Source organism: Coregonus clupeaformis, unplaced genomic scaffold (genome assembly GCF_020615455.1).
Source record: "Coregonus clupeaformis isolate EN_2021a unplaced genomic scaffold, ASM2061545v1 scaf0811, whole genome shotgun sequence".
Lineage (NCBI taxonomy): Eukaryota > Metazoa > Chordata > Actinopteri > Salmoniformes > Salmonidae > Coregonus > Coregonus clupeaformis.
This window is the reverse complement of record NW_025534266.1, coordinates 1-18,259: the sequence shown is the minus strand read 5'-3', so window position 1 is coordinate 18,259 and position 18,259 is coordinate 1.

Genomic DNA, 18,259 nt, shown 5'->3' with positions numbered 1-18,259 from the left:
CACTGCTGATAGGGAGCTCTGAAAGGGGGTTAGCTATGGTTCCCTGCTGATAGAAGGAGCTCTGAAAGTGGGTTAGCTAGGGTTCCCTGCTGATAGGAGCTCTGAAAGGGGTTACCTAGGGTTCACTGCTGACAGGATCTCTGAAAGGGGATTAGCTAGTGTTCACTGCTGATAGGGAGCTCTGAAAGGGGGTTAGCTAGGGTTCACTGCTGATAGAAAGAGCTCTGAAAGGGGGTTAGCTAGGGTTCACTGCTGATAGGAGCTCTGAAAGGGGGTTACCTAGGGTTCACTGCTGACAGGATCTCTGAAAGGGGATTAGCTAGTGTTCACTGCTGATAGGAGCTCTGAAAGGGGGTTAGCTAGGGTTCACTGCTGATAGAAAGAGCTCTGAAAGGGGGTTAGCTAGGGTTCACTGCTGATAGAAGGAGCTCTGAAAGGGGGTTAGCTAGGGTTCACTGCTGATAGAAGGAGCTCTGAAAGTGGGTTAGCTAGGGTTCACTGCTGATAGAAGGAGCTCTGAAAGTGGGTTAGCTAGGGTTCACTGCTGATAGGAGCTCTGAAAGTGGGTTAGCTAGGGTTCACTGCGGATAGAAGGAGCTATCAAAGGGGGTTAGCTAGGGTCCCCTGCTGATAGAAGGAGCTCTGATGGGGGGTTAGCTAGGGTTCACAGCTAAAAGGAGCTCTGAAAGGGGGTTAGCTAGGGTTCACTGCTGATAGAAAGAGCTCTGAAAGGTGATTAGCTAGGGTTCACTGCTGATAGAAGGAGCTCTGAAAGGGGGTTAGCTAGGGTTCACTGCTGATAGAAGGAGCTCTGAAAGGGGGTTAGCTAGGGTTCACTGCTGATAGAAGGAGCTCCGAAAGGAGGTTAGCTACGGTTCACTGCTGATAGAAGGAGCTCTGAAAGGGGGTTAGCTAGGGTTCACTGCTGATAGAAGGAGCTCTGAAAGGGGGTTAGCTAGGGTTCACTGCTGATAGAAGGATCTCCGAAAGGGGGTTAGCTAGGGTTCACTGCTGATAGAAGGAGATCTGAAAGGGGGTTAGCTAGGGTTCACTGCTGATAGAAGGAGCTCTGAAAGGGGGTTAGCTACAGTTCACTGCTGATAGAAGGAGCTCTGAAAGGGGGTTAGCTAGGGTTCACTGCTGATAGAAGGAGCTCCGAAGGGGGTTAGCTAGGATTCACTGCTGATAGAAGGAGCTCCAAAAGAGGTTAGCTAGGATTCACTGCTGATAGAAGGAGCTCCGAAAAGAGGTTAGCTAGGGTTAACTGCTGATAGAAGGAGCTCGAAAGGGGGGTTAGATAGGGTTCAGTGCTGATAGAAGGAGCTCTGAAAGGGGGTTAGCTAGGCTTCACTGCTGATAGAAGGAGCTCTGAAAGTGGGTTAGCTAGGTTCACTGCTGATAGAAGGAGCTCTGAAAGGGGGTTAGCTAGGGTTCACTGCTGATAGAAGGAGCTCCGAAAGGGGGTTAGCTAGGTTCACTGCTGATAGAAGGAGCTCTGAAAGGAGGTTAGCTAGGGTTCACTGCTGATAGAAGGAGCTCCGAAAGGGGGTTAGCTAGGGTTCACTGCTGATAGAAGGAGCTCTGAAAGTGGGTTAGCTAGGGTTCACTGATGATAGAAGGAGCTCTGAAAGGGGGTTAGCTAGGGTTCACTGCTGATAGAAGGATCTCCGAAAGGGGGTTAGCTAGGGTTCACTGCAGATAGAAGGAGATCTGAAAGGGGGTTAGCTAGGGTTCACTGCTGATAGAAGGAGCTCTGAAAGGGGGTTAGCTACAGTTCACTGCTGATAGAAGGAGCTCTGAAAGGGGGTTAGCTAGGGTTCACTGCTGATAGAAGGAGCTCCGAAAGGGGGTTAGCTAGGATTCACTGCTGATAGAAGGAGCTCCGAAAAGAGGTTAGCTAGGATTCACTGCTGATAGAAGGAGCTCGAAAAGAGGTTAGCTAGGGTTAACTGCTGATAGAAGGAGCTCCGAAAGGGGGGTTAGATAGGGTTCACTGCTGATAGAAGGAGATCTGAAAGGGGGTTAGCTAGGCTTCACTGCTGATAGAAGGAGCTCTGAAAGTGGGTTAGCTAGGGTTCACTGCTGATAGAAGGAGCTCTGAAAGGGGGTTAGCTAGGGTTCACTGCTGATAGAAGGAGCTCCGAAAGGGGGTTAGCTAGGGTTCACTGCTGATAGAAGGAGCTCTGAAAGGAGGTTAGCTAGGGTTCACTGCTGATAGAAGGAGCTCCGAAAGGGGGGTTAGCTAGGGTTCACTGCTGATAGAAGGAGCTCTGAAAGTGGGTTAGCTAGGGTTCACTGCTGATAGAAGGAGCTCTGAAAGGGGGTTAGCTAGGATTCACTGCTGATAGAAGGAGTTCTGAAAGTGGGGTTAGCTACGGTTCACTGCTGATAGAAGGAGCTCTGAAAGGAGGTTAGCTAGGGTTCACTGCTGATAGAAGGAGATCTGAAAGGGGGGTTAGCTAGGGTTCACTGCTGATAGAAGGAGCTCTGAAAGTGGGTTAGCTAGGGTTCACTGCTGATAGAAGGAGCTCTGAAAGGGGGTTAGCTAGGGTTCACTGCTGATAGAAGGAGTTCTGAAAGTGGGGTTAGCTACGGTTCACTGCTGATAGAAGGAGCTCTGAAAGGAGGTTAGCTAGGTCTCACTGGTGATAGAAGGAGCTCCGATAGGAGGTTAGCTAAGGTTCAATGCTGATAGAAGGAGCTCTGAAAGTGGGTTAGCTACGGTTCACTGCTGATAGAAGGAGCTCTGAAAGTGGGTTAGCTTGGTTTCACTGCTGATAGAAGGAGCTCTGAAAGGGGTTAGCTAGGGTTCACTGCTGATAGGAGCTCTGAAAGGGGTTAGCTAGGTTCACTGCTGATAGGAGCTCTGAAAGGGGGTTAGCTAGGGTTCACTGCTGATAGGAGCTCTGAAAGGGGGGTTAGATAGGGTTCACTGCTGATAGAAGGAGCTCTGAAAGGGGTTAGCTAGGGTTCACTGCTGATAGAAGGAGCTCTGAAAGGGGGTTAGCTAGGGTTCACTGCTGATAGAAGGAGCTCTGAAAGAGGGTTAGCTAGGGTTCACTGCTGATAGAAGGAGCTCCGAAAGGAGGTTAGCTACGGTTCACTGCTGATAGAAGGAGCTCTGAAAGGGGGTTAGCTAGGGTTCACTGCTGATAGAAGGAGCTCTGAAAGGGGGTTAGCTAGGGTTCACTGCTGATAGAAGGATCTCCGAAAGGGGGTTAGCTAGGGTTCACTGCTGATAGAAGGAGATCTGAAAGGGGGTTAGCTAGGGTTCACTCTTGATAGAAGGAGCTCTGAAAGGGGGTTAGCTACAGTTCACTGCTGATAGAAGGAGCTCTGAAAGTGGGTTATCTAGGGTTCATTGCTGATAGAAGGAGCTCCGAAAGGGGGTTAGCTAGGGTTCACTGCTGATAGAAGGAGCTCTGAAAGGGGGTTAGCTAGGGTTCACTGCTGATAGAAGGAGCTCTGAAAGGGGGTTAGCTAGGGTTCACTGCTGATAGAAGGAGCTCTGAAAGGGGGTTAGCTAGGGTTCACTGCTGATAGAAGGAGATCTGAAAGGGGGTTAGCTAGGGTTCACTGCTGATAGAAGGAGCTCTGAAAGGGGGTTAGCTAGGTTCACTGCTGATAGAAGGAGCTCAGAAAGGGGGTTAGCTAGGGCTCACTGCTGATAGAAGGAGCTCCGATAGGGAGGTTAGCTAGGGTTCAATGCTGATAGAAGGAGCTCTGAAAGTGGGTTAGCTTGGGTTCACTGCTGATAGAGAGCTCTGAAAGGGGGTTAGCTAGGGTTCACTGCTGATAGAGAGCTCTGAAAGGTGATTAGCTAAGGTTCAATGCGGAAAGAAGGAGCTCTGTAAGGGGGTTAGCTAAGGTTCACTGCGGATAGAAGGAGCTCTGAAAGGGGGTTAGCTAGGGTTCCCTGCTTATACAAGGAGCTCTTAAAAGGGGGTTAGCTAGGGTTCACTGCTAAAAGGAGCCGTGAAAGGGGGTTAGCTAGGGTTCACTTCTGATAGAAGGAGCTCTGAAAGGGGGTTAGCTAGGGTTCACTGCTGATAGGAGCTCTGAACGTGGGTTAGCTAGGGTTCACTGCTGATAGGAGCTCTGAAAGGGGGTTAGCTAGGGTTCACTGCTGATAGAAGGAGATCTGAAAGGGGGTTAGCTAGGTTCACTGCTGATAGAAGGAGCTCTGAAAGGGGGGTTAGCTAGGGTTCACTGCTGATAGAAGGAGCTCTGAAAGGGGGTTAGCTAGGGTTCACTGCTGATAGAAGGAGCTCCGAAAGGGGGTTAGCTAGGGTTCACTGCTGATAGAAGGAGCTCTGAAAGGGGGTTAGCTAGGGTTCACTGCTGATAGGAGCTCTGAAAGGGGGTTAGCTAGTGTTCACTGCTGATAGGAGCTCTGAAAAGGGGGTTAGCTAGGGTTCACTGCTGATAGAAGGAGCTCCGAAAGGAGGTTAGGTAGGTCTCACTGCTGATAGAAGGAGCTCTGATAGGAGGTTAGCTAAGGTTCAATGCTGATAGAAGGAGCTCTGAAAGGGGGTTAGCTAGGGTTCACTGCTGATAGGAGTTCTGAAAGTGGGTTAGCTAGGGTTCACTGCTGATAGAAGGAGCTCTGAAAGGGGGTTAGCTAGGATTCACTGCTGATAGAAGGAGTTCTGAAAGTGGGTTAGCTACGGTTCACTGCTGATAGAAGGAGCTCTGAAAGGAGGTTAGCTAGGTCTCACTGGTGATAGAAGGAGCTCCGATAGGAGGTTAGCTAAGGTTCAATGCTGATAGAAGGAGCTCTGAAAGTGGGTTAGCTACGGTTCACTGCTGATAGAAGGAGCTCTGAAAGTGGGTTAGCTTGGTTTCACTGCTGATAGAAGGAGCTCCGAAAGGGGGTTAGCTAGGGTTCACTGCTGATAGAGGAGCTCTGAAAGGGGGTTAGCTAGGGTTCACTGCTGATAGGAGCTCTGAAAGGGGGTTAGCTAGGGTTCACTGCTGATAGGAGCTCTGAAAGGGGGTTAGATAGGGTTCACTGCTGATAGAAGGAGCTCTGAAAGGGGGTTAGCTAGGGTTCACTGCTGATAGAAGGAGCTCTGAAAGGGGGTTAGCTAGGGTTCACTGCTGATAGAAGGAGCTCTGAAAGGGGTTAGCTAGGGTTCACTGCTGATAGAAGGAGCTCCGAAAGGAGGTTAGCTACGGTTCACTGCTGATAGAAGGAGCTCTGAAAGGGGGTTAGCTAGGGTTCACTGCTGATAGAAGGAGCTCTGAAAGGGGGTTAGCTAGGGTTCACTGCTGATAGAAGGATCTCGAAAGGGGGTTAGCTAGGTTCACTGCTGATAGAAGGAGCTCTGAAAGGGGGTTAGCTAGGGTTCACTCCTGATAGAAGGAGCTCTGAAAGGGGGTTAGCTACAGTTAACTGCTGATAGAAGGAGCTCTGAAAGTGGGTTATCTAGGGTTCATTGCTGATAGAAGGAGCTCCGAAAGGAGGTTAGCTAGGGTTCACTGCTGATAGAAGGAGCTCTGAAAGGGGGTTAGCTAGGGTTCACTGCTGATAGAAGGAGCTCTGAAAGGGGGTTAGCTAGGGTTCACTGCTGATAGAAGGAGCTCTGAAAGGGGGGTTAGCTAGGGTTCACTGCTGATAGAAGGAGCTCTGAAAGGGGGTTAGCTAGGGTTCACTGCTGATAGAAGGAGCTCTGAAAGGGGGTTAGCTAGGGTTCACTGCTGATAGAAGGAGCTCTGAAAGGGGGTTAGCTAGGGTTCACTGCTGATAGAAGGAGCTCCGATAGGAGGTTAGCTAGGGTTCAATGCTGATAGAAGGAGCTCTGAAAGTGGGTTAGCTACGGTTCACTGCTAATAGGAGCTCTGAAAGTGGGTTAGCTAGGGTTCACTGCTGATAGAAGGAGCTCTGAAAGGGGGTTAGCTAGGGTTCACTGCTGATAGGAGCTCTGAAAGGGGTTAGCTAGGGTTCACTGCTGATAGGAGCTCTTAAAGTGGGTTAGCTAGGGTTCACTGCTGATAGAAGGAACTCTGAAAGGGAGTTAGCTACGGTTCACTGCTGATAGAAGGAGCTCTGAAAAGGGGTTAGCTAGGGTTCACTGCTGATAGAAGGAACCCTGAAAGGGGGTTAGCTAGGGTTCACTGCTGATAGAAGGAGCTCTGAAAGGAGGTTAGCTAGGGTTCACTGCTGATAGGAGCTCTGAAAGGGGGTTAGCTAGGGTTCACTGCTGATAGGAGCTCTGAAAGGGGGTTAGCTAGGGTTCACTGCTGATAGAAGGAGATCTGAAAGGGGTTAGCTAGGGTTCACTGCTGATAGAAGGAGCTCTGAAAGGGGGTTAGCTAGGGTTCACTGCTGATAGAAGGAGCTCTGAAAGGGGGTTAGCTAGGGTTCACTGCTGATAGAAGGAGCTCCGAAAGGGGGTTAGCTAGGGTTCACTGCTGATAGAAGGAGCTCTGAAAGGGGGTTAGCTAGGGTTCACTGCTGATAGGAGCTCTGAAAGGGGGTTAGCTAGTGTTCACTGCTGATAGGAGCTCTGAAAGGGGGTTAGCTAGGGTTCACTGCTGATAGGAGCTCTGAAATGGGGGTTAGCTAGGGTTCACTGCTGATAGGAGCTCTGAAAGGGGGTTAGATAGGGTTCACTGCTGATAGAAGGAGATCTGAAAGTGGGTTAGCTAGGGTTCACTGCTGATAGGAGTTCTGAAAGTGGGTTAGCTAGGTTCACTGCTGATAGAAGGAGCTCTGAAAGGGGGTTAGCTAGGATTCACTGCTGATAGAAGGAGCTCTGAAAGGAGGTTAGCTAGGTCTCACTGCTGATAGAAGGAGCTCTGATAGGAGGTTAGCTAAGGTTCAATGCTGATAGAAGGAGCTCTGAAAGTGGGTTAGCTACGATTCACTGCTGATAGAAGGAGCTCTGAAAGTGGGTTAGCTTGGTTTCACTGCTGATAGAAGGAGCTCTGAAAGGGGGTTAGCTAGGGTTCACTGCTGATAGGAGCTCTGAAAGGGGGTTAGCTAGGGTTCACTGCTGATAGGAGCTCTGAAAGGGGTTAGCTAGGGTTCACTGCTGATAGGGAGCTCTGAAAGGGGGTTAGATAGGGTTCACTGCTGATAGAAGGAGCTCTGAAAGGGGGTTAGCTAGGGTTCACTGCTGATAGAAGGAGCTCTGAAAGGGGGTTAGCTTGGGTTCACTGCTGATAGAAGGAGCTCTGAAAGGGGTTAGCTAGGGTTCACTGCTGATAGAAGGAGCTCCGAAAGGAGGTTAGCTACGGTTCACTGCTGATAGAAGGAGCTCTGAAAGGGGTTAGCTAGGGTTCACTGCTGATAGAAGGAGCTCTGAAAGGGTTAGCTAGGGTTCACTGCTGATAGAAGGAGCTCTGAAAGGGGTTAGCTAGGGTTCACTGCTGATAGAAGGAGCTCTGAAAGGGGGTTAGCTAGGTTCACTGCTGATAGAAGGATCTCCGAAAGGGGGTTAGCTAGGGTTCACTGCTGATAGAAGGAGATCTGAAAGGGGGTTAGCTAGGGTTCACTGCTGATAGAAGGAGCTCTGAAAGGGGGTTAGCTACAGTTCACTGCTGATAGAAGGAGCTCTGAAAGTGGGTTAGCTAGGGTTCACTGCTGATAGAAGGAGCTCCGAAAGGGGTTTAGCTAGGGTTCACTGCTGATAGAAGGAGCTCTGAATGTGGGTTAACTAGGGTTCACTGCTGATAGAAGGAGCTCTGAAAGTGGGTTAGCTAGGGTTCACTGCTGATAGGAGCTCCGAAAGGGGGTTAGCTAGGGTTCACTGCTGATAGAAGGAGCTCTGAAAGGGTTAGCTAGGGTTCACTGCTGATAGAAGGAGCTCCGAAAGGGGGTTAGCTAGGGTTCACTGCTGATAGAAGGAGCTCTGAAAGGGGGTTAGCTAGGGTTCACTGCTGATAGAAGGATATCTGAAAGGGGGTTAGCTAGGCTTCACTGCTGATAGAAGGAGCTCTGAAAGGGGTTAGCTAGGGTTCACTGCTGATAGAAGGAGATCTGAAAGGGGGGTTAGCTAGGGTTCACTGCTGATAGAAGGAGCTCTGAAAGGGGGTTAGCTAGGGTTCACTGCTGATAGAAGGAGCTCTGAAAGGGGGTTAGCTACAGTTCACTGCTGATAGAAGGAGCTCCGAAAGGGGGTTAGCTAGTGTTCACTGCTGATAGAAGGAGCTCTGAAAGGGGGTTAGCTAGGCTTCACTGCTGATAGGAGCTCTGAAAGGGGGTTAGCTAGGGTTTCACTGCTGATAGAAGGAGCTCTGAAAGGGGGTTAGCTAGGGCTCACTGGTGATAGAAGGAGCTCGAAAGGAGGTTAGCTAGGGCTCACTGGTGATAGAAGGAGCTCCGATAGGAGGTTAGCTAGGGTTCAATGCTGATAGAAGGAGCTCTGAAAGTGGGTTAGCTTGGGTTCACTGCTGATAGAAGGAGCTCTGAAAGGGGGTTAGCTAGGGTTCACTGCTGATAGGAGCTCTGAAAGAGGTTAGCTAGGGTTCACTGCTGATAGAAGGAGCTCTTAAAGTGGGTTAGCTAGGGTTCACTGCTGATAGAAGGAGCTCTGAAAGGGGGTTAGCTACGGTTCACTGCTGATAGAAGGAACCCTGAAAGGGGGTTAGCTAGGGTTCACTGCTGATAGAAGGAGCTCTGAAAGGAGGTTAGCTAGGGTTCACTGCTGATAGGAGCTCTGAAAGGGGGTTAGCTAGGGTTCACTGCTGATAGAAGGAGCTCTGAAAGGGGGTTAGCTAGGGTTCACTGCTGATAGAAGGAGCTCTGAAAGGGGGTTAGCTACGGTTCACTGCTGATAGAAGGAGCTCTGAAAGGGGGTTAGCTAGGGTTCACTGCTGATAGAAGGAACCCTGAAAGGGGGTTAGCTAGGGTTCACTGCTGATAGAAGGAGCTCTGAAAGGAGGTTAGCTAGGGTTCACTGCTGATAGGAGCTCTGAAAGGGGGTTAGCTAGGGTTCACTGCTGATAGAAGGAGCTCTGAAAGGGGGTTAGCTAGGGTTCACTGCTGATAGAAGGAGCTCTGAAAGGGGTTTAGCTAGGGTTCACTGCTGATAGAAGGAGCTCTGAAAGGGGGTTAGCTAGGATTCACTGCTGATAGAAGGAGCTCTGAAAGGGGTTAGCTAGGGTTCACTGCTGATAGAAGGAGCTCTGAAAGTGGGTTAGCTAGGGTTCACTGCTGATAGAAGGAGCTCCGAAAGGAGGTTAGCTAGGGTTCACTGCTGATAGAAGGAGCTCTGAAAGGGGGTTAGCCAGGGTTCACTGCTGATAGAAGGAGCTCTGAAAGGGGGTTAGCTAGGGTTCACTGCTGATAGGAGCTCTGAAAGGGGTTAGCTAGTGTTCACTGCTGATAGGAGCTCTGAAGGGGGTTAGCTAGGGTTCACTGCTGATAGGAGCTCTGAAATGGGGGTTAGCTAGGGTTCACTGCTGATAGGAGCTCTGAAAGGGGGTTAGATAGGGTTCACTGCTGATAGAAGGAGCTCTGAAAGGGGGTTAGCTAGGGTTCACTGCTGATAGAAGGAGCTCTGAAAGGAGGTTAGCTACGGTTCACTGCTGATAGAAGGAGCTCCGAAAGGGGGTTAGCTAGGGTTCACTGCTGATAGAAGGAGCTCTGAAAGGAGGTTAGCTAGGGTTCACTGCTGATAGAAGGAGCTCCGAAAGGGGGTTAGCTAGGGTTCACTGCTGATAGAAGGAGCTCTGAAAGTGGGTTAGCTAGGGTTCACTGCTGATAGGAGTTCTGAAAGTGGGTTAGCTAGGGTTCACTGCTGATAGAAGGAGCTCTGAAAGGGGGTTAGCTAGGATTCACTGCTGATAGAAGGAGCTCCGAAAGGAGGTTAGCTAGGTCTCACTGGTGATAGAAGGAGCTCCGATAGGAGGTTAGCTAAGGTTCAATGCTGATAGAAGGAGCTCTGAAAGTGGGTTAGCTACGGTTCACTGCTGATAGAAGGAGCTCTGAAAGTGGGTTAGCTTGGTTTCACTGCTGATAGAAGGAGCTCTGAAAGGGGGTTAGCTAGGGTTCACTGCTGATAGGAGCTCTGAAAGGGGGTTAGCTAGGGTTCACTGCTGATAGGAGCTCTGAAAGGGAGGTTAGCTAGGGTTCACTGCTGATAGGAGCTCTGAAAGGGGGTTAGATAGGGTTCACTGCTGATAGAAGGAGCTCTGAAAGGGGGTTAGCTAGGGTTCACTGCTGATAGAAGGAGCTCTGAAAGGGGGTTAGCTAGGGTTCACTGCTGATAGAAGGAGCTCTGAAAGGGGGTTAGCTAGGGTTCACTGCTGATAGAAGGAGCTCCGAAAGGAGGTTAGCTACTGTTCACTGCTGATAGAAGGAGCTCTGAAAGGGGGTTAGCTAGGGTTCACTGCTGATAGAAGGAGCTCTGAAAGGGGGTTAGCTAGGGTTCACTGCTGATAGAAAGGATCTCCGAAAGGGGGTTAGCTAGGGTTCACTGCTGATAGAAGGAGCTCTGAAAGGGGGTTAGCTAGGGTTCACTGCTGATAGAAGGAGCTCTGAAAGGAGGTTAGCTAGGGTTCACTGCTGATAGAAGGAGCTCCGAAAGGGGGTTAGCTAGGGTTCACTGCTGATAGAAGGAGATCTGAAAGGGGGTTAGCTAGGGTTCAGTGCTGATAGAAGGATATCTGAAAGGGGGTTAGCTAGGCTTCACTGCTGATAGAAGGAGATCTGAAAGGGGGTTAGCTAGGGTTCACTGCTGATAGAAGGAGCTCTGAAAGGGGGTTAGCTAGGGTTCACTGCTGATAGAAGGAGCTCTGAAAGGGGGTTAGCTAGGGTTCACTGCTGATAGAAGGAGCTCTGAAAGGGGGTTAGCTACAGTTCACTGCTGATAGAAGGAGCTCCGAAAGGGGGTTAGCTAGTGTTCACTGCTGATAGAAGGAGCTCTGAAAGGGGGTTAGCTAGGCTTCACTGCTGATAGGAGCTCTGAAAGGGGGTTAGCTAGGTTTCACTGCTGATAGAAGGAGCTCTGAAAGGGGTTAGCTAGGGCTCACTGGTGATAGAAGGAGCTCCGAAAGGAGGTTAGCTAGGGCTCACTGGTGATAGAAGGAGCTCCGATAGGAGGTTAGCTAGGGTTCAATGCTGATAGAAGGAGCTCTGAAAGTGGGTTAGCTTGGGTTCACTGCTGATAGAAGGAGCTCTGAAAGGGGGTTAGCTAGGGTTCACTGCTGATAGGAGCTCTGAAAGGGGGTTAGCTAGGGTTCACTGCTGATAGGAGCTCTTAAAGTGGGTTAGCTAGGGTTCACTGCTGATAGAAGGAACTCTGAAAGGGGGTTAGCTACGGTTCACTGCTGATAGAAGGAACCCTGAAAGGGGGTTAGCTAGGGTTCACTGCTGATAGAAGGAGCTCTGAAAGGAGGTTAGCTAGGGTTCACTGCTGATAGGAGCTCTGAAAGGGGGTTAGCTAGGGTTCACTGCTGATAGAAGGAGATCTGAAAGGGGGTTAGCTAGGGTTCACTGCTGATAGAAGGAACTCTGAAAGGGGGTTAGCTACGGTTCACTGCTGATAGAAGGAGCTCTGAAAGGGGGTTAGCTAGGGTTCACTGCTGATAGAAGGAACCCTGAAAGGGGGTTAGCTAGGGTTCACTGCTGATAGAAGGAGCTCTGAAAGGAGGTTAGCTAGGGTTCACTGCTGATAGGAGCTCTGAAAGGGGGTTAGCTAGGGTTCACTGCTGATAGAAGGAGATCTGAAAGGGGGTTAGCTAGGGTTCACTGCTGATAGAAGGAGCTCTGAAAGGGGGTTAGCTAGGGTTCACTGCTGATAGAAGGAGCTCTGAAAGGGGGTTAGCTAGGATTCACTGCTGATAGAAGGAGCTCCGAAAGGGGGTTAGCTAGGGTTCACTGCTGATAGAAGGAGCTCTGAAAGTGGGTTAGCTAGGGTTCACTGCTGATAGAAGGAGCTCCGAAAGGAGGTTAGCTAGGGTTCACTGCTGATAGAAGGAGCTCTGAAAGGGGGTTAGCTAGGGTTCACTGCTGATAGAAGGAGCTCTGAAAGGGGGTTAGCTAGGGTTCACTGCTGATAGGAGCTCTGAAAGGGGGTTAGCTAGTGTTCACTGCTGATAGGAGCTCTGAAGGGGGTTAGCTAGGGTTCACTGCTGATAGAGGAGCTCTGAAATGGGGGTTAGCTAGGGTTCACTGCTGATAGGAGCTCTGAAAGGGGGTTAGATAGGGTTCACTGCTGATAGAAGGAGCTCTGAAAGGGGGTTAGCTAGGGTTCACTGCTGATAGAAGGAGCTCTGAAAGGAGGTTAGCTACGGTTCACTGCTGATAGAAGGAGCTCCGAAAGGGGGTTAGCTAGGGTTCACTGCTGATAGAAGGAGCTCTGAAAGGAGGTTAGCTAGGGTTCACTGCTGATAGAAGGAGCTCCGAAAGGGGGTTAGCTAGGGTTCACTGCTGATAGAAGGAGATCTGAAAGTGGGTTAGCTAGGGTTCACTGCTGATAGGAGTTCTGAAAGTGGGTTAGCTAGGGTTCACTGCTGATAGAAGGAGCTCTGAAAGGGGGTTAGCTAGGATTCACTGCTGATAGAAGGAGCTCCGAAAGGAGGTTAGCTAGGTCTCACTGGTGATAGAAGGAGCTCCGATAGGGAGGTTAGCTAAGGTTCAATGCTGATAGAAGGAGCTCTGAAAGTGGGTTAGCTACGGTTCACTGCTGATAGAAGGAGCTCTGAAAGTGGGTTAGCTTGGTTTCACTGCTGATAGAAGGAGCTCTGAAAGGGGGTTAGCTAGGGTTCACTGCTGATAGGAGCTCTGAAAGGGTTAGCTAGGGTTCACTGCTGATAGGAGCTCTGAAAGGGGGTTAGCTAGGGTTCACTGCTGATAGGAGCTCTGAAAGGGGGTTAGATAGGGTTCACTGCTGATAGAAGGAGCTCTGAAAGGGGGTTAGCTAGGGTTCACTGCTGATAGAAGGAGCTCTGAAAGGGGGTTAGCTAGGGTTCACTGCTGATAGAAGGAGCTCTGAAAGGGGGTTAGCTAGGGTTCACTGCTGATAGAAGGAGCTCCGAAAGGAGGTTAGCTACGGTTCACTGCTGATAGAAGGAGCTCTGAAAGGGGGTTAGCTAGGTTCACTGCTGATAGAAGGAGCTCTGAAAGGGGGTTAGCTAGGGTTCACTGCTGATAAAAGGATCTCCGAAAGGGGTTAGCTAGGGTTCACTGCTGATAGAAGGAGATCTGAAAGGGGGTTAGCTAGGGTTCACTGCTGATAGAAGGAGCTCTGAAAGGAGGTTAGCTAGGGTTCACTGCTGATAGAAGGAGCTCCGAAAGGGGGTTAGCTAGGGTTCACTGCTGATAGAAGGAGATCTGAAAGTGGGTTAGCTAGGGTTCACTGCTGATAGGAGTTCTGAAAGTGGGTTAGCTAGGGTTCACTGCTGATAGAAGGAGCTCTGAAAGGGGGTTAGCTAGGGATTCACTGCTGATAGAAGGAGCTCCGAAAGGAGGTTAGCTAGGTCTCACTGGTGATAGAAGGAGCTCGATAGGAGGTTAGCTAAGGTTCAATGCTGATAGAAGGAGCTCTGAAAGTGGGTTAGCTACGGTTCACTGCTGATAGAAGGAGCTCTGAAAGTAGGTTAGCTTGGTTTCACTGCTGATAGAAGGAGCTCTGAAAGGGGGTTAGCTAGGGTTCACTGCTGATAGGAGCTCTGAAAGGGGGTTAGCTAGGGTTCACTGCTGATAGGAGCTCTGAAAGGGGGTTAGCTAGGGTTCACTGCTGATAGGAGCTCTGAAAGGGGGTTAGATAGGGTTCACTGCTGATAGAAGGAGCTCTGAAAGGGGGTTAGCTAGGGTTCACTGCTGATAGAAGGAGCTCTGAAAGGGGGTTAGCTAGGGTTCACTGCTGATAGAAGGAGCTCTGAAAGGGGGTTAGCTAGGGTTCACTGCTGATAGAAGGAGCTCCGAAAGGAGGTTAGCTACGGTTCACTGCTGATAGAAGGAGCTCTGAAAGGGGGTTAGCTAGGGTTCACTGCTGATAGAAGGAGCTCTGCAAGGGGGTTAGCTAGGGTTCACTGCTGATAGAAGGATCTCCGAAAGGGGGTTAGCTAGGGTTCACTGCTGATAGAAGGAGATCTGAAAGGGGGTTAGCTAGGGTTCACTGCTGATAGAAGGAGCTCTGAATGTGGGTTAACTAGGGTTCACTGATTATAGAAGGAGCTCTGAAAGTGGGTTAGCTAGGGTTCACTGCTGATAGGAGCTCCGAAAGGGGGTTAGCTAGGGTTCACTGCTGATAGAAGGAGCTCTGAAAGGGGGTTAGCTAGGATTCACTGCTGATAGAAGGAGCTCCAAAAAGAGGTTAGCTAGGTTAACTGCTGATAGAAGGAACTCCAAAGGGGGTTAGCTAGGTTCACTGCTGATAGAAGAATATCTGAAAGGGGGTTAGCTAGGCTTCACTGCGTTGATAGAAGGAGCTCTGAAAGTGGGTTAGCTAGGGTTCACTGCTGATAGAAGGAGCTCTGAAAGGGGGTTAGCTAGGGTTCACTGCTGATAGAAGGAGCTCTGAAAGGGGGTTAGCTAGGGTTCACTGCTGATAGAAGGAGCTCTGAAAGGGGGTTAGCTAGGGTTCACTGCTGATAGAAGGAGCTCTGAAAGGGGGTTAGCTAGGGTTCACTGCTGATAGGAGCTCTGAAAGGGGGTTAGCTAGGGCTCACTGCTGATAAGAGCTCTGAAGGGGGTTAGCTAGGGTTCACTGCTGATAGGAGCTCTGAAATGGGGGTTAGCTAGGGTTCACTGCTGATAGGAGCTCTGAAAGGGGCTTAGATAGGGTTCACTGCTGATAGAAGGAGCTCTGAAAGGGGGTTAGCTAGGGTTCACTGCTGATAGAAGGAGCTCTGAAAGGGGGTTAGCTTGGGTTCACTGCTGATAGAAGGAGCTCAGAAAGGGGGTTAGCTAGGGTTCACTGCTGATAGAAGGAGCTCTGAAAGGAGGTTAGATAGGGTTCACTGCTGATAGAAGGAGCTCTGAAAGGGGGTTAGATAGGGTTCACTGCTGATAGAAGGAGCTCTGAAAGGGGGTTAGCTAGGGTTCACTGCTGATAGAAGGAGCTCTGAAAGGGGGTTAGCTTGGGTTCACTGCTGATAGAAGGAGCTCTGAAAGGGGGTTAGCTAGGGTTCACTGCTGATAGAAGGAGCTCTGAAAGGGGGTTAGCTAGGTTCACTGCTGATAGAAGGAGCTCTGAAAGGGGGTTAGCTAGGGTTCACTGCTGATAGGAGCTCTGAAAGGGGGGTTAGCTAGGGTTCACTGCTGATAGGAGCTCTGAAGGAGGGTTAGCTAAGGTTCACTGCTGATAGGAGCTCTGAAATGGGGTTAGCTAGGTTCACTGCTGATAGGAGCTCTGAAAGGGGGTTAGATAGGGTTCACTGCTGATAGAAGGAGATCTGAAAGGGGGTTAGCTAGGTTCACTGCTGATAGAAGGAGATCTGAAGAGTGTTAGCTAGGGTTCACTGCTGATAGAAGGAGATCTGAAAGGGGGTTAGCTAGGGTTCACTGCTGATAGAAGGAGCTCTGGAAAGGGGGTTAGCTAGGGTTCACTGCTGATAGAAGGAGCTCTGAAAGGGGGTTAACTATTGTTAACTGCTGATAGAAGGAGCTCTGAAAGGGGGTTAACTAGGGTTCACTGCTGACAGAAGGAGCTCTGAAAGGGGGTTAACTAGGGTTCACTGCTAATAGAAGGAGCTCTGAAAGGAGGTTAGCTAGGGTTCACTGCGGATAGAAGGAGCTCTGAAAGGAGGTTAGCTAGGGTTCACTGCGGATAGAAGGAGCTCTGAAAGGAGGTTAGCTAGGTTCACTGCGGATAGAAGGAGCTCTGAAAGGAGGTTAGCTAAGATTCACTGCTGATAGAAGGAGCTCTGAAAGGGGGTTAGCTAGGGTTCACTGCTGATAGAAGGAGCTATCAAATGGGGTTAGCTAGGGTTCACTGCTGATAGAAGGAGCTCCGAAAGGGGTTAGCTAGGGTTCACTGCTGATAGAAGGAGCTCTGAAAGGGTTAGCTAGGGTTCACTGCTGATAGAAGGAACTCTGAAAGGAGGTTAGCTAGGGTTCACTGCTGATAGAAGGAGCTCTGAAAGGGGTTAGCCAGGGTTCACTGCTGATAGAAGGAGCTATCAAAGGGGTTAGCTAGGTTCACTGCTGATAGAAGGAGCTCCGAAAGGGGGTTAGCTAGGGTTCACTGCTGATAGAAGGAGCTCTGAAAGGAGGTTAGCTAGGGTTCACTGCTGATAGGAGCTCTGAAAGGGGTTAGCTAGGGTTCACTGCTGATAGGAGCTCTGAAAGGGGGTTAGCTAGGGTTCACTGCTGATAGAAGGAGCTCTGAAAGGGGGCTTAGCTAGGATTCACTGGTGATTAAAGGAGCTCTGAAAGGGGTTAGCTAGGGTTCACTGCTGATAGAAGGAGCTCTGAAAGGGGGTTAGCTAGGGTTCACTGCTGATAGAAGGAGATCTGAAAGGAGGTTAGCTAGGGTTCACTGCTGATAGAAGGAGCTCCGAAAGGGGGTTAGCTAGGGTTCACTGCTGATTGAGCTCCTGAAAGGGGGTTATAGGGTTCACTGCTGATAGAAGGAGCTCTGAAAGGGGGTTAGCTAGGGTTCACTGCTGATAGAAGGAGCTCTGAAAGGGGGTTAGCTAGGGTTCACTGCTGATAGAAGAAGCTCTGAAAGGGGGTTAGCTAGGGTTCACTGCTGATAGAAGGAGCTCGGAAAGGGGGTTAGCTAGGGTTCACTGCTGATAGAAGGAGCTCTGAAAGGGGGTTAGCTTAGGGTTCACTGCTGATAGAAGGAGCTCTGAAAAGGGGGTTAAGCTAGGGTTCACTGTGATAGAAGGAGCTCTGAAAGGGGGTTAGCTAGGGTTCACTGCTGATAGGAGCTCTGAAAGGGGGTTAGCTAGGGTTCAGTGCTGATAGGAGCTCTGAAAGGGGGTTAGCTAGGGTTCACTGTGATAGGAGCTCTGAAATGGGGGTTAGCTAGGGTTCACTGCTGATAGGGAGCTCTGAAAGGGGGGTTAGATAGGGTTCACTGCTGATAGAAGGAGGCTCTGAAAGAGGGATTAGCTAGGGTTCACTGCTGATAAAAGGATCTCCGAAAGGGGTTAGCTAGGGTTCACTGCTGATAGAAGGAGATCTGAAAGGGGGTTAGCTAGGGTTCACAGCTGATAGAAGGAGCTCTGAAAGGAGGGTTAGCTAGGGTTCACTGCTGATAGAAGGAGCTCCGAAAGGGGAGTTAGCTAGGGTTCACTGCTGATAGAAGGAGATCTGAAAGTGGGTTAGCTAGGGTTCACTGCTGATAGAAGGAGTTCTGAAAGTGGGTTAGCTAGGGTTCACTGCTGATAGAAGGAGCTCTGAAAGGGGAGTTAGCTAGAGTTCACTGCTGATGAAGGAGCTCCGAAAGGAGGTTAGCTAGGTCTCACTGGTGATAGAAGGAGCTCCGATAGGAGGTTAGAGGTTCAATGCTGATAGAAGGAGCTCTGAAAAAGTGGGTTAGCTACGGTTCACTGCTGATAGAAGGAGCTCTGAAAGATAGGTTAACTGGTTTCACTGCTGATAGAAGGAGCTCTGAAAGGGGTTAGCTAGGTTACTGCTGATAGGAGCTCTGAAAGGGGGTTAGCTAGGGTTCACTGCTGATAGGAGCTCTGAAAGGGGTTAGCTAGGGTTCACTGCTGATAGGAGCTCTGAAAGGGGGTTAGATAGGGTTCACTGCTGATAGAGGAGCTCTGAAAGGGGGTTAGCTAGGTTCACTGCGTTGATAGAAGGAGCTCTGACAGGGGGTTAGCTAGGGTTCACTGCTGATAGAAGGAGCTCTGAAAGGGTAGCAGGTTCACTGCTGATAGAAGGAGCTCCCAAAGGAGACAGCTACGGTTCACTGCTGACAGAAGAATACGAAAGGGAGGTTAGCTAGGGTTCACTGCTGATAGAAGGAGCTCTGAAAGGGGGTTAGCTAGGGTTCACTGCTGGATAAAAGGAGATCTCCGAAAGGGGTTAGTAGGGTTCACTGCTGATAGAAGGAGATCTGAAAGGGGGTTAGCTGGTTCACTGCTGATAGAAGGAGCTCTGAATGTGGGTTAACTAGGGTTCACTGAATGTTATGAAGGATCCGGAAAGTGGGTTAGCTAGGGTTCACTGCTGATAGGAGCTCCGAAAGGGGTTAGCTAGGGTTCTGCTGATAGAAGGAGCTCTGAAAGGGGGAGTTAGCTAGGATTCTGCTGATAGAAGGAGCTCCAAAGAGGTTAGCTAGGGTTAACTGCTATTGAAGGAGCTCTGAATGTGGGTTAACTAGGGTTCACTGATTATAGAAGGAGC